The 12682-nt window shown below is 33.1% G+C and overlaps 1 protein-coding gene across 4 annotated transcripts in view; it reads right to left on the reverse strand.

Moving 5' to 3' along the window:
- Positions 1–12682, reverse strand: part of ERBB4 (erb-b2 receptor tyrosine kinase 4) — a 1037128-nt gene that overhangs the window by 238191 nt on the left and 786255 nt on the right. The gene's annotated exons all lie outside the window — the stretch shown is intronic.

The raw sequence follows: 12682 nt of genomic DNA on the forward strand, positions 1-12682 counted from the left end.
AAATACAAGTACTAGTGAAACAGCAATTAAGAAGAGAATGCAAGAAAAACACAGAGCTTTTTACTTGCATTTATCTTGGCAAAATACGAACACTTTGCTTTTAAAATTTTGGGGTCCACACTAGATTGGAAGTAACCCAAGGGAGACAATGATAGGGTAGATTTGTTTCTGTCTACACTGTTTTAAAACATTTTTCTGAGGAATTGGAGGAAAGACAAATTCTCCTTCAGAAACATTTTTGGTCATTGCTCTCTAAATAAGTTCTTTAACATCGAATGGGTTATTTTTTAATAGTACAAAGGGATGTTTATTTTGACCAACTGTTGCAAAAACACATTTCAAAGTATCTAACAACAACAGTTAGTAATACAATCCCCTGTTTAACTTATAAAAAACATTCAACCCCTAATTAGACCACATTTTTAATTAGGGGTAAACCCATTTTTTCAAGCGTTTGCCTGAAAGTGTTATGATTCTGCAGATGCTCTGTAAGTGGATTCACAGCCTCCAGATAATGTCAAAGAAAAAAAAATAAAAAGAATATAAGCTAACTCAAGCAGCACTGCAATAACAGAATACCAAGACAATTTTATACTTTGCCTGAAACCATTTAATTTACATGCAAAAGAAATCATAACTACTAAGGGAAAAAACCTCACATCTACATGAGACATTCTCTCCCTAGTGAGAATACTAATTTTTCTATCCTTATTTTTCTTTCTCTGAAATTATCTATAGTATTAACATTCAGCTCTGTGGGCTGCTGTGTATTGTTGATGGGCATCCAGGACAGGGTACTTCAAAATCTGTTAATTTAGTAAATGGTCATTACAACAATAATCCTAAAGTAACGCAAAATAAGTATAGAAGCTCCTTTTAAATGTCCTTATAGACTTCTGTCTTCTCAGTCTTTCAACTTTCCAGATCACACATCTTTACTTTTCTATGTGAACTATTATCCAGGAAAACATCATCACTTAGAGCCATGCCAGATGAGTTTATGTAGAAGTTGTTTTAGTTAAGGCAAAAAAAAAAAAAAAAAAAAAGAAAGAAAGAAAGTGATGAGCACGAGAGAGTAGTTACTAAGCCCTAACTTCACCCTCTGGTACAGGGATATTGCTAAAAACACTATCATTTTGGGTATATCTGGGACCACTCTGTGCAATAGTATTTAATGATTTGCAAGTAGCCCCAAAAAGAAAAGAAACAGATACACAGAACCAAGTAAGTGGAGGCACGTGTTGTAAGGTTCACTTTTTGTCTACCATTATCAGTGATGGTGTTCACAGCAATCTCAAAGAAATGGAGAGAGAGAAAGGAGAAGCTCATCTAAGCAACATTATTGGAGGCTTTAAAATATATGCTTATTAGGCAATGGTGTTACCAATTCATCTTGTAAGCTTATTTCAAAACTATATAGGATCAAAGTTTTTCTACAAATTACTAAAATATGAAAGAGCTTTATGTGTACCATGGATCATTCAGACTTATTTAAAAACAACTAATAAATCAACAAACTTTGAAATGGAGTTAATCTAACTTACTTACCCATCAAATCCTTTCTATACCATGATTAATGGCATCACAAAAGAAACTATATAAATATTAGAAAACATTCCCAACTCATGTAATTTACATCAATTTTTGCTCCAAATATGTAGACATGTTTTAATGGGTCTCATCTATGTCAATAGATTTAATCTGTTAAAACATATTTTATAATGAGTGTAACACAAATGGCTTTAACTCAACTGTTGCAACTTCTATAATATTTAATGTGTTTTCTATTTGAAGTTTACACATCAAGTAGAAAATGTGAATTATGAAACAGTATTTCACTGTGTTTAGTGAATCCATTACTGGGCATATATTGATAATGCAGGTGCACATAGTAACAGTTTATGAGTGTCTGTCTTACAATTTCTAAATAATACAAAAGTCAGAATAACCTATCTTCCACAGGAAGTTGTTGGAACATTCATTGCAGGGAACACTAAACAACCAGTATGTGTTTTGTTACAGAAGAGAGTTAAAGATGAACCATTAAAGGTCTCCAAATGAGTTTTCAATGAATAATGTAAATGTATTAGCATATATATACATATATGCAAGCATTATCATGAAGATATGCCCATATATTTATGTTTAACACATTAAGTATGTATTGCTCTTTAATTTTACATTTTGTTTTAAAATGTTCTAAACAAAATTAATGTTACGTTATTAAAAAACATCAGAAAGAACAAAGAAAATAAACACCTAAAGTGGGGCTGGTGAAATTTAGCCATGTAAGACGTATCTTTTAATTATTTATTTTGAATTTAAAAGGTATAAATTGCTAGGAAAATAACCAATGCTTAAAGGCAGATGTAGTAACACAATATAATAAGAGGTCAAAAATATTTATTTTTAAGGAACTTTATGTAATCTCTTACTTTAGAGCATTTGAAAAACTTGAACTGGGAAAATACTTCACGGTTTACTGACTTACTAATACATGCTCTGTACATGCACAATTGCTGTTATTTTCAGAAATGTTCTAATTCAGTGTAATTGTTATATATCATCATTTTGTAATTAACACTGCAGGTATTAAAATTTGTTAATTGACTCAAAAGCATTCAGGATGTTATTAGATTCTGATTATATATTTAACAGTCTTCTACTTTAATGAGTTCAGAGTCACAGATAGCAAACCACAACCTGATATTTTCCTTGCAAAAATAAAACAGGTGACCTTCAAATTGGATTCATGTAATGCAACATACTGCAAGTAATTGATGATTTGTGAATTAATGTCAGAGGATTTTTATGCAAAATCAGGTTACAATTGATTTCAACTTCACAAACCATCTTTCCTTTAAACATACTCCAGAATATGCCTGTATCCATTCTGGCAAGTTAACCCAAACTACATTCTCTGAGAAAATACAGAACATTAATGAGAAGTTCCCTCAAACTTGGCCTATCAGCACTACATAGCTATATTTTTCTCTTGGTGCTTCAGATGGAAGCACCAAAGGAAAAAAAAAAAAACAAGTAAAGTCAGAGTCCTTCTTTTCTAAGCCTACTGTTTTTTCATGTAACTTTTGCCTCTAATTTTTATTTTATCAGGAAATTTGCCATTTAGCATCACAAAGAAATTTCAAATTCACCAAAAGTTTACCACCTGCAGTCCTAGTTAGGGACTGTTCTGTTACAGTTTCCAGATCTATCCAAACTTACAAGCCAGAAATCTAGGGATAATCATTAGTAGTTTCTGTACCTAACTCCTTCATTCAATGTTGCCATAAAAATAGCTCTTACTGGTCCTCTGAGAACAAAAAGCTAAGTACTTTGGTCCTTGAAATCAGACACTCTGAAGCTTAAATCTTTTTTTCTACTGCTTACTTATTATTCTCATTTAAGTACCCTCTCATTTGTACAACATGGAATCCAGAGGTTCAGTAAAGTAATAACTTTGGGAATAAATTTCATGATGTAATTTTTTCCTTCAACTAGTAAAGTTTTTATGATACAAGGTTTTCATTTTTTTGTTTTTACTCTTCTAAAAGTAACAATAATTATGATGTAAATGACTGAAGCATATGGACTACTTTGAGCTAAAGAACAGAATGTCATAAAATCATGATGGCTAGAAGCATTCGGTTTATTCGAGGTGATTTTTCCCAGCCTTATGATTCATTTTTTACTACTAAGTTATCATGAAATTAAGAAGAAATTATATCACTTTGGGTTTGAGGGAGGATGCTAGCAGCACATGAAATTTCACTGTGAGGGAATTTGATTGTTAAATCCAAGTGCTCTTCTGTTAATTAGCTCCTGCCTACATACAAAGTATGGAAAAATAACAGTATGTTTATGAAAGAATGATTAGTTAGGGAATGTGCTGAGACAATAAGAAAAAGCAGGAAGAGAGCAATTTGAGTTAATATCTACACATCACTTTATGTAACCACATCACAGAAGGGGGTCTGATTTAATTAGATTCGTTTAGTTAAGTAGGAAATATGAAAAAAGGAAAGGATACTTACTTAAGTTCTAGTAGAGTACATGAATATATTATACAGTGGGATAATTCCTATTCTATCTTGCCTTACCAGCGACCCTGAAGCAAACAGGTCTTAGATCTAAACCACAGCCTTCCTATAATAACATGTTTTGACAAAACTGAATATGTAAAAACATTTTGACTTATATTTAAGTAATCTGTCTGTGTAAATATTGCTCAACTGTGGCATTAAATATTAAAACAATGGCTTCCAAACACCCTTCTATAAAAAAGCAAAACATTCATTTCACTGTTCACATTACTATCACAAAATTTGAAAGCAACTAAAATTGAATATTAAATTAGTTTGAGTATGACCAGGCTAGAGTGGTTCCCTCCCACACATATAATGCAAGGTTAAGAAGTAGCTTAAAACATTCTAGCAGACATATTTTTAAAAGAGGATTTTAATTTTAGTAACATTTTATTTATTCAATAATCCCCAAATTATTATTTCAACATATAATTTATATGAGTTAACAATCAAATATTTTCCATTCAAGTTTTTATACTCTGTCTTTACAGTTTTGTGTACCTTTGATAATTACACAGCATCTCAATTAGTCCTTCCACATTGAAATGCTCAATCATCCAATGTGGCAGTGTGGCTACTTTGCACAACGCAGTCTACAGCAGTATTGGCAATGATCCCCTGGTCTGAAGATGTAAGAGGCAAGATCGCTTGTTTGGGTTTAATTTGGGGCAGTTCTGTTAGAACTGTATCTGTGAGATACTGCTCATTAATGCAGTACTGAGTAGTTGGAATTAATGTAGACACAGAAACTTGACTATTCAGCACATAAATGCATGGAACAATCATGATTTTGGATCTAAGAACTTACTGCTTGCTTCAGTCTCTTTTGTGGGGGCAAGAAAGGAATAATTCTTTGAAGATAGTATGACCAATCTACCTCTCAGAAATAAATGTTTCCTTATCTGTTAAAACTGCATAAGATCCAGAAAATAACTGTCTTTCAAAGTCTTGCAAGAAAAACACTAAAAAGGAGCTACTGGAAATAGTGTATATGTAAGCCAACAATGTAGGTAAACGTGGTATGCAGAAATTGCAGACTTATTGCAGGATTATATACATCAATATATACATGCAACTCTTCCCACTGAGTCAAACACTAACTTAAACACAGATTGAGGTGTCAACATAAAAAGTACATTTTTGGCATAATTAAGGTTCCAAATCAATTGGCCTTACATCAGGAAGACTTGACTGGTGTTGTGTTATAGTGTGTGAAGCCATTGCATTAATTGTCAGTATAATATATGAGTGCCAATTTGTGTTCCAGCTGCTGCACTTCCTGTCCAGCTTCCCGCTAATGGCATAGGAAAAGCACCTGAAGATGGTCCAAATACTTGGCCTCCTGCCCACCGTGTAGGGAACCTGGAAGAAGTTTTGATTTTGGCCTGGCCTATGCTGGACATTGCAGCCAACCAGGGATTGACCCAGCAGATAGAAGATATTTCTGTCTCTCTGTGTAAAACTAATTTTTTTAAATAAACATATTAAACTTAATAGAAAAAAAAAAGACAGCAAAGCAACCAAAGTTTAGTCTGACCTAATCATCTGAGCCTTTATCTGCATCTAAATAGGAGAGAGATAAAAGCAAAGATAGGGTATGTACACATGTATTGATGGTTATGATCCTGGGAGAAGTCTGTATTTTCTGCTGGCTTTAAGGAGGGAGGGGTCATGATCAAACTTGAACAAGAACTCAAGAAGAGGAGACTAGACTTAGCCAAGGATGAGCAATGACTTGGTGACTTAGTCCTACTACATTAAGAAGCTTAATTCTGCCTTTAACTTTCACAGATATGGAAGCCTGGGGACCATAGTTCAGATGCACCTTGGTTGTAATCTAGTGGAATTCTAAGAACAGAACCTCGTCGCATTATGTCTGTCTGTTGGAGCCATCACCTACGGTTTCCCTCAGTGCACAGTGGCAGGAAGGTGGATCAGAAGTTACTAGGATGCCAGTCTGCATGCCTGTACTTGAACCTACAAACTTGTGTTTTAAACTTCTACAGGTTTGATAATGCATTATATAAAAATAAAAAACATAGAAAACATTTGAGTAGTTCCTCAAAGATACTTTAAAATTACAATCATTTAGTTCTTAAGTATCTAATCCAGGTTTATGATATTTCAAATTATAAAACAGGTTCAACAGCCAGACTATGCTTCCCTGATACTAATGCCCTATTTTCATACTGGTGAAGTTTAGTTCAGTAATTCAGCGTTACACACTTTTTCTTTTTCTTTTTTCTATGAATAACTGAAGTCATTTCATACACCAAATAAGCACACTTTTAAGAACTGAATACCAAAAAAAGAAAAGAGTTCAAAGACACACACTAGATGTGGTAACTCTAATTAGTTCCAGTGTATTAATTTGAACTCACTCAGCTAGCAGTATTTGAACAGTGACTACCTGAGGAGCCATTTCTAATAAGACATTTGCTAATAACTGCTATGTGAGCTGTTAGTACTAGCTTAAATTTCCTAGATGTCATTGGTCCTCACATACATATATAACTTGCTTACTACATGAACTTCTTAGTCCTGTAAAAACCACAAGATAACTTCTCTTTATAAGGAATTATCTTGGCTGTTTGGCCAAACTGTTGCTTTTACATGACCTTTGCCCACTGTTAGAGCCATTTCCATACAATCTGCAGAAATGGTTGCAACTTGGTTGTTCACACAGATCTTTGCTGAAATGTTATAAAATAGAATTTAATCTGATACTAAATACCCCAATTAAACATTGTGAATATTATATGTAACATACAGATACCTCTAAATTTATAACAAAAGAATGCTAGAAAGAAAACAGCACCATGTGATATACTTTAAAACTATGTATTTGCCTAAAGAAATATGGCAAGGTTTCAAAAACATTTTCTTCTGCTTTTTTATTTTTAGTTACTCAATACTATGTCAATTAATTCCATAATGATGTAAATTTTTACTGATGGTATGTTGGAGCTTTTAATTGATCAGGATGATACTCTGCGGGCTCTGCCTTCAAACCAGAGAGGGTCTTCCTCAGAAGCCATTGAACTTGACAGGACAATAAGATGCTGGACTCTATGTTTGGTATATGCTTGCAATGAGGGAATCTCAACTGAACTTGAACTGTGGTTATGCAACAAGGTGGAGGAATCCACCATGGTGGGAGGGTTTGGGGAGGGGTGGGGAGAATCCCAGTACCTATGAAACTGTGTCACATAATACAATGTAATTAATGAATAAATTTAAAAAAATAATAAAATTAAAAAAAAAGATTGCCGATAATGAATTTTAGTGAAAGATATTTTTGAGATAATACTCAGTGGATAGTTCTGACACCTTTGATAAATCAGAAATTAACGTGAAATATTATAATCCCTATAATTTTATGAAATATAGGAAAAATTAAGATATTTATTGCTAATGATATTCACTATGTTCACTTTGCTTTCATAGATAATTGGTATGAGCAAATTTATAAAGTTCATTGAAAATGAAATAAAAATATTTTTTATTTCCTTGGAAAAACATTTAAAATTCACGCATATATATTGTCTTTGAAATATTCAGAGAGGGGCCAGCACAGTGGCTCAACAGTTTAGTCCTCCTCCTCTAAGTGCCAGCATCCTGTATAAGCACGGGTTCATGTCCAGCTTTTCTATTACAGATCCAGCCCCTGCTTATGGCCTTGGAGATCAGCAGAGGATGGGCCAAGACCTTGGGTTCCTGCACCCTGGCTCCTGGTTTCCCATTGGCCCAACTCCAGCCCCTGGCGTCATACGGGGAATGAATCAGTGGATGGAAGTTCTCTCTCTCTCTCTCTCTCTCTCTCTCTCTCTGTCTCCTTCTCTCTATAGATCTTCCTTTCAAATAAAAATAAGTAAATCTTTAAAAAATATTCATGGAAAATGTATGTAACAGAAAAGTATGCATGGGTTTCAAATTTTACTTTATACCAAATTTTTCTTTAATTTCACTTTCTAAGTACTCTCAGATAATCAACATCTTCCCAACTTAAAAATGTTGACTCCAGATTTTGTTACATTCCTAAACTAAAGGCTCTTTAACAATGCTGACGCCTCCATTTCTAACCCAGCTTCCTGCTGATGCATTCTGGGAGTCAAAAGAGAATATTCAAGCACTTGGGGCCCTGTCACAAACATGAGGGATCCTGACAGAATTCTGAATTCTTGACTTCAGTCTGGTCCAACCGGTTGCTTCCGGCATTGGGGCAGTGAATCTCTGTCTGTGGCCCACCTCTTTTGCCTTTCAAACAGATCAAAGTAAAAGAATAATTTTAAAATACTTCTTCTTATTTCAGCCATAAATATGAAATAAAAAATAATAATGATACTTTCAGGATTCCAAATTTGGCTAATAATGCGCCAGTATGGGAATATCAATGTGAATGTAATCTTGTAATACTATATGTTTTTCTTTAAAGCGCCACCTGAACTGTACGATCAATGATAACCATCACCAGGTAAGGATTCTTTGCAGTGCCCTCATCATCTCTGGAGAACTTTGGTATTTTGTGGGTGCAAGGAAGTGTGGGACAGAAATCTGGAGGGAAAACAAGAAATTCACACATTCTTTTTCATCTCTTTGAACACTCTTCAAAAGCAAATTCAATATACAGGATGCAGTGGATTGCGGATGGACTTATAATAAAAGGCCTGTGTACTTTTATTTATTGCACTGACAGATCATAATGCAGCTGCCACTCACGTAAGGTAACCATCCATGGGCAGTTCTATGCATCCAAGCTAGAAATAAGTTATGAACTAAGCTCCTCAGGGGCAAAACAGACATTGAAAAAAATGGTGCCATTTGCGAGAGCAATGCCGAGATCATATCCCCTTTCTCATCTATCACACATGGTTCACAGTGCTAAAGGACAAACTCCTGTGTGACCCCTTCAGTAATCACCACCACACCATTAAATGAAAGTGATGCATCGGCATTATAATGTGATGAGAGTATGAAATGTTTTAAACACCTGCTCATATGAGATTTAGTGAATTAAAGTGAGATCAACTATATTTCATATTGTGAAGTATGTAGAATAATTGTATTGGAACAAGTTGTTATATACAAAATGTACATATTTCTTGAGATTATGATAGTGTCCCACATAAATTAAAAAAAAATGTTAGGCAGTTTACCTTCTGATTGTTAATTAACATAAAGAAATGATGGCAACAGACATTTTGCCCATCAAACTTAGCAAGTTTTATACTCACTGGAAAAAGAGACAAAGACCATAAGAAGATTTGTATACACTTCTGACAAAAGATCTAAAACAGAAAAAAGAATCTAACATTTTGTTCTATTAGAATATTTGAAAATAGTATGTGCAAGCTAAAATGAATATCATAAAAGAAGAATTTGAAAATTGCCAAATATATTTCTTCAGGGCATTTGGAGGGACAAGTATTTTGAGAGTAAAAGATTTTTGAATGAAAGGATGACTGCTATTTTTGAGGCATTTAATTCAGATAAGAAAAACAGGGAAAGTTTTGAAATATTAGATCTTACTTCTATTACAAGTGGAATATTCAACGAGAATATGAGTTTAAAAAAAAATCCTATCCTATCCAATCTTTCTGGAAGAAATTCCAGCAGCAGCCTGCAAGGCAAATGAAGTGTGGAAAACCAATTCACAAATTACAGGCCTGGGAATGAATAACACTCCTTTAGAAAATGAAAGTCGATCAAGATTGGAAGCATTTCACCTGTTTTCATTTAAATTTTCAATCTTTTCCTACTGGTTTAGGTAACAGGATACGGTATAATGAGCCAGTCGGGAGTTGGATCTCTAAATATTTTGATATGGCCACACTGACATGCTCAAAGTAATTTCCTCTGACTGACTGAAAGAAAATGAGACATTTCAATAATCTCCCATATAACATATGGTTTATAGAATTTAAGACAATTTTTCAATCATGCTTTCCCCTTTCTTAGCTAGGATTCTTTTCAATTAATGAAGAAAAATGATTAAAACCATTACACAATTTTTAAACAGTAAAATGACTCGAAATATTTTTAGATGGACTTTTGCTTTCAAGAAAATGTTTATGTATGTATTGCTTTCATTGCAATATTGAGTACCTGAAAAAGGACAAATTCATTACATTTTTACTTCTGACTTAATCAGTGTCATAGTAAACACTATTCTAAAATGTCCAGGTGAATCTTTCATGCACACTCTAGAATCTTACAATCAGATCATGACAAGTCAGTTAGCTCTAGCAAGTGAATATAATAGAAGAATAGATCAAACTGTTTTAAATTTAATTGCAAAACAGGTATTAAATAAGTAAATCTGATTTCCAAAAAGGAACAATTAGATATCTGTCACCTATTCTTTAAACTTGTTTCATTTAGCCATTTGATTCAAATTTTAAATGCTTCAAACCTGAGAAATTTTGATCTGTTACTCCTATAATTACTAACACCATTTGAATAATGTTCCTTTGGAATGTAAAATATTAATAGAGCACATGTTCATGAGATTGTAAAGTATTTCGATATTTCAACAAGAGTAGTAAATACCACAATGAACATACATGAGGGCTCTTGTGATCTCAACTAGTTTTCACCTCAAACTTAGGACACAAAAGAATTCCCATTCTGTTAGTACTTGCTGAAATCTTCATTTAGTGAAGTGTGAAGCTTGTGATCGTAAAGGAGAGTGAAACTAAGCAGCTGCACGGGAGTGAAGGAAGGGGTCAGGATGGTAAGTGTCATTATGCTCCTAAAACTGTAAACGTGAAATATATGAAATTGGTTGCCTTTATATAAATGAATATTTTACTAACAACCAAGGAAAATAAACAAATATTAACTCTTATGAGTCCACTGGAATCATTATAAGAAAATCATCAAAACAGATGTGAAAATTTTGTTAAGGTAAAAGTGTAGACTCGATTAGCAGTTTTTAGAGGAAACCTTATTTCATGAATATAGGAGAAAAGTAAGATGAACCTTAGCTTGCAGAAGTATACTTCAAACTCAAAGATCTCTCCTCTGAATTTTTCCCTCTTACTGCCTCCCTCCTTTCTTTTATCCTTTTTTTAAAATTTATTTTCAACATGTTAACCTTGTTCTAGATGACACTAAACAAATGCCCAAATGTCAAAGTGTCACTGTTTCAAAAATCATTTCATTCTGATACTTGGTTTCTTTCTAGAATTTAGTTGCTCTGTATTTTTGTAAAGTTTACTAAAGTAACATTATTTCTTTGATCATTTAAAAAAGATTTATAGACAGTACTATATGCATGAATGAAATATGATTCATGTCAGTGACATAGATGGATCTTATAAAATATTTTTAATAGAAGCCAGAATCATAGAGAAGATCCTTTATGAGTGAATTTAGATATGATAAAAAAAATAGTAACTCTGGCAATAGAGTGCAAGGGGACTTCAGGATTTTTTTTCTTTTACTATTCTGTTCTGCTCCTTAATCTGGCTGATATTTACACAAATGTTCATTTTAGAAATCTGCTGAGCATTACACTTGAATTTTACATACTTTTTAGGGTACTTACATGGTAATCCAATGGGAAAAAATGCATTAAGGGCAATATTTTGATCCAAATTTGCATTTTGCTAATTGTAGCTGATCAATTTCTTTTTCCAAAAATATGTATTTCATATTTCATGATACATATGAAATATGTACTTCATATTTCATGATAAAGGTATTTGTACTTCTACTAAAGACTGTAAAGGTAAGAACTTCCTGTTTAGGAAAGGTTATGTCTATGAGACATGTTAAAATCATGTTTATGGAGCCATAATTTATATGCATTATAATTCTCCATTTATGTATTCTATGTACAATAAAATGAAAAAATATAATTGTTGACAAAATCATACATTGGTGCAACCACCATCACAATCAAAATAAAGAATAGCTTCCTCATCCCCTCTGAACTCGCTCCTGTTGTGCGGTTAACCTCATTCCCTGACCACCTCAACCCTGGAAAAACTGATCCATTCTCACTAGCTTGAGTTTTGCTTTTTCCAGAAAACCACAATAACAGAATTATGCAAATGGAATCATATAGGATGTAGTCTTTGCAGTCTGACTTCTTTCATTCAACGTAACACACATCAGATTCATCCATGATGCTTGTGTCAACAATCTATTTCTTTCTGTTGCTCAGCTTGAACAACACGTGGGTATAGTACAACTGAAGAGCCTTTAAGAATTTCCTTTTGAGGTTGTTATGAATAAAGTCACTATAAACATTTATGGATGGGTTTGTTTGTGAACATGAGTAATATGATTTATTTTTTGATTCTAAGTTACACTTCTACCTATATATTGCCTTTGTTGTATGGTAATTCTTATATCTAGAGATATATCAATCAATTCAAAATAATGCAGAATCTGAAATTGAAATCAAATCAAATGATAAACATAAGCATAGATCAATATTTGTGAATCCCTCCTTTTAAAATGTTTTTTCAACAATCAATAGAATTAAGAATGAAAATTTCCTGGTAAATACCTAAATTAATAGTACTTTAAACAGAATAAAATAAAAAAATCAATGACATTACAAATTAGAATTCTGAAATCAGGAGTGA

This window comes from Ochotona princeps, chromosome 5 (genome assembly GCF_030435755.1).
Source record: "Ochotona princeps isolate mOchPri1 chromosome 5, mOchPri1.hap1, whole genome shotgun sequence".
Lineage (NCBI taxonomy): Eukaryota > Metazoa > Chordata > Mammalia > Lagomorpha > Ochotonidae > Ochotona > Ochotona princeps.